We start from the raw sequence: 4,286 nt of genomic DNA, 5'->3' as shown, positions 1-4,286 counted from the left end.
ATTGAATTGGTCTGTTATTGCCTATTTCACTTGTATCTCCTGATTTAAAAATAGGTTTTACTTTCGCAGTTTTCAGTTTTTCAGGAAAGATACCATCCTCTAAGGAGTGTTTAAATATTTTAAATAAAGGAACTTTAAGCTTGTTTTGGCAGTTAATTAAAATGTTGCTATTGATATCGTCGATTTCGTTTGCTTTGTTTCTTTTTAGGCTTTTGAAAGCATTGTTAAAATCTAATATGGTTAGTTTTTCGTTATTCAATTCATTTTTATTACGATCTAAATATTTATCATAAGATTTATTTGCACTAGGAACTTGGGATGCAAGTTTAGATCCTATATTAACAAAGAAGTTGTTAAACTCATTTGCAATGACGTTTTTATCATCAATTGTTTTGTGGTTGATTTTTATAGTTTTAGGAAAGCACGGTGTGTTAATTTTTGGTTTACCGATAATTTCATTTAATAAATGCCATGTTTTCCTAGAATCTGTTTGACACTTTTCAAGTAGTTTATTTTAATAATTCGCTTAAGCGGTTTTTTTAATTTTCACAAAGAGACTTGTATAACTCTTGTATTCCGATTTTGTTTTATCATTTTTTTTAAGGTACTTTTGTATAATCGTTGTTTCCGCTTAGATGATTTTTTAAGACCTTTACTCAACCAAGATGAATTTATGTCATTACATTTAATTGTTTTTACTACTTTAGGGAAGTGTTTATCATAAAGAAATAAAAAAATACCTATAAACGTATTATACATTAAATTGGTATGATTTGAGGATTCTAAATTTGACCATCCAATATTGGCTAACTTACTTTTAAAGTTAATCTGGCTATCCAAAGAAAAATGCCGCCTTGTGATTTTTTTAATTTTTAATTTTAATTATATTTGAGGTATTTATTGAAATAAATATTGGAAAGTGATCCGATATAGATGTTTTAATTACTTCTTTCTTTAAGGAGATTTCAAATAAAGAATTTGTTAGTATATTGATTATTAGTGTTGCCGAATTTTTTGTAACTCGGGTTCGTTTATTTATAAGAGGAATTACACCAAATCGAAATAAATTATTGTAAAAACTTAGTGTTTCGTTATTATTTTCATAGTTTAGAGCATTAAGATAAAAATCTCCTAGGATATATAGTTATTTTTTTCTTCTAAGCTTTTTAAAATAAAATTTTGAAGATAATTTGAGAATATTTCTGTTTATGTTTGTGGCGGTTTATAACAGCATGATATTAAGGTGTTTTTAGAGTCATTGTTAATGATTTCAATGGAAACAAATTCCTTGTCGTAATCAGATGTGCATAGGTCGTTTCGTAATTTATACCACAAACTATATTTGATGTAAACTACAACAACCCCGCCTCTTTTTTTCGATTTCCTCTGCAAATGCACCCCTTCATAGTTATTTAATTGAAAAAGCGTGCTTTCGTTAAACTCGTTATCAGTTAGCTATGTTTCGCTTAAACAATTAATATTAAAAATAAAATTGCTTTCCTCTAAGAATATTTTTAAGTTTTGAAAATTTGCTTTAGCACTCTAATATTAAGATGAACAAGAGGAAGGCTCTCATGAGGTTTAACATCTTTTAAATACTTATTTATTTCACCTGGAAACATGTAAGGTGTTTCCATATTCTTTAATGAAAAGTTATCAATAAAGTTTTTGTCAAGGTCATATTTATCAAAAGTGTTTTGATCATTTATTTTAAAAACCTTATCTGAAATGTTCTCAAAAGGACTTTCGTGTTCAAACGTTTTCGGATTCATTTTAAAGGGTTTCGTTATTGATATATTATCAATAAAAATATTCAAAAAAAAAATAAAAATTAAATAAACCGTAAATAAAATAAATAAAAATTTACTTTTTATTTGTTGTCCACTCGCGTACAATAAGCTTGTCGTATGATATGTAAGCAAATTTTCCCAATTTTCTTTCAGTTTTCATTTTTTCACGCAATTCCTTTCTTATTTTATTCGTCTCCATGCAGTAATCTTCGTTAATATATATATATTTTTCCTTTTAACTTTGAGGCATTTCTTAAAACTTCCTCCTTATCTTTAAAGCCCAATAATTTCAGAACAATTATTCTGTTCTCTTTTACACCTTTTTTACCAGCTCTATGTGCTCTTTCATTTTTTACATTTTCTACACCCAAGTACTCATTAAATATTTCTATTACTTTTTGTTGGCTTTCCATCCAGGTTTTATTATCATCTTCTTTAATTCTGTCAACTCTTAGATTGTTCCTCCTTGTTCTATCTTCAATTTCTCTTAGCTTACTGTTAATTTTTTTGAGGTCAGTGTTGTTATTTTTTATTTCATTATGGTTAGATTTATTTTTTACGAAAATATCTAACGCAGTTTTTATTTTTTTTTCATTAAGTTCCTCATGAAAATTTAGACTAACCTTTATTTCTTTAACTTCTGTTGCCAGTGTTGATACTTTTTTAGCGTTCTCTAAAATGTTTTGTTCTACTTAGTCTTATCTTTCGTTTAAGAATTTGGTGTTTGCACTAACGATACTTAAAAAATTGCTTTCTTGTTGCTTTAGCGCAGCTTCCGTCTCTACTTTGTAGTTTGTAAACAAGTCTTTAATCATTTTTTTAATTTCAACAAGTGTAACTGCCATAATATCAATAATATTTATTACCACTATTAATTTAAAAGTTATTTGTTAATGTAGGGGAACATGGGGGTAAGATGACGAATGGGGCAAGATGACAACCTACAGTTATCTTTTGAGCAAAACTAAATATAACAGTTGACTTTCGCTGAAAGGGAAGTAGATTAGTTTTACTAGATTTATCAAAGTTTTCTTTTTAAATATTATTTTTCTGACGAAAGTTAAGTATTAAAAAGTTTTTCCGACATTGAGAAAAAAACATTTTTATCCTCGTTTTACTTGATTTATTACATCGCTACATCACCAGCTAACGGTATGCGAGAATTTTTTATTTAATTTGATTTAATTGGAAGGCATACAAGAAGCATTAGGCTATGATAATTTGATTATGTGCTGATTTTGATTCATTTTAAAGATTGTATTAGCCTGGGGTAAGATGACCGGGGCAAGATGGCTTGTCCGTAATCTTTATTAAACGGAAGTTTGCTTGAACTGTTTGCTATTCTTGTATTGTTCAGTAATTATTTTATTACGAAATACAATATTTGTTTGACAATAGTTTTATTTTGTTGCGTTGGAGTTTGCTACAAACTGATTACTAGGTTGTTACTGTTTTTTTTTGCATTGACCGATATCAATGTATAATTTATTAGTTTTAAAAGTTACACCTTTATTTGTATTACTTTTTTAATAAAAAAAAATTTGTGATGATGGTTTTTGAGGCGTTTATAGCTTCATGGAGTTTTTTTTTCTTAAAGGTGTAAACTTTGTTAACTCAAGTTGTCATCTTGCCCCGTATGCGGGGCAAGATGACGATTTGAGTTAACCTCGTTTAATGAGTTTTTCCTTAGCTATTTTCTACTTTAAGAGTGGTTTTTTGATACATCAGAGACGCGGAAAGATTTTATATCACTTTTAAATCAAGTTTTAATTTTTGGGACAAATATTGACTAAGATACAGGCGTTTTTCGAAACGTTCGTCATCTTGCCCCATGTTCCCCCATAAAAAACAATTTTTTGTCCTAAGTTATTATTATTATAATTACTTTTTTTCTTTGTAAATTTTCAACTTGCAAAAACACGTCCGCTTCTTACAAAAACCACAAACGAATTCACTCGTTACAATAACCACGAACGAATAAAGTATATATATGTATATTGACTAGATTCTAACATCCCAGTTTGTCTGATGAAATGGAAAAAATAAATCTGAGATAAAAACATTCCCTCCCATTGGAAAAAAACTTAAAATTAAATCTTCTCGAGGAAACCGATTTTTTTTTAAAAATGAGATGGTAAGTAATTTTCTTTATCACTAATATATAAGCATACAAAGATTATAAGGACTTTATAAGCTACGGAATTAAATCAGTCAAACGTCTACCTCAAGTAAAAAAAATGAATCTATTGAGAATGATGTAATAGATCTATATAAAACAATAAATTTTAGAACAGTCAAAAACACATTTCAAGATAATATCAAAAATAATATAAAATTATTTCATATGTCAAACAAAAGTTATATAAAAGTCGACAAAACAACTAATATGTATAAGTTATTCAAAGAAGAATACAATCACTTTTCAAAAAATGCTTTTACTGCCACCTACAAGAAAACTGACCTAAAATTAAAAGATAAAATAAATTAAAAAAGCGA

This window comes from Hydra vulgaris, chromosome 10, assembly GCF_038396675.1.
Source record: "Hydra vulgaris chromosome 10, alternate assembly HydraT2T_AEP".
NCBI lineage: Eukaryota > Metazoa > Cnidaria > Hydrozoa > Anthoathecata > Hydridae > Hydra > Hydra vulgaris.
The sequence above is the reverse complement of the archived record's forward strand: the minus strand, read 5'-3'. Positions refer to the sequence as shown.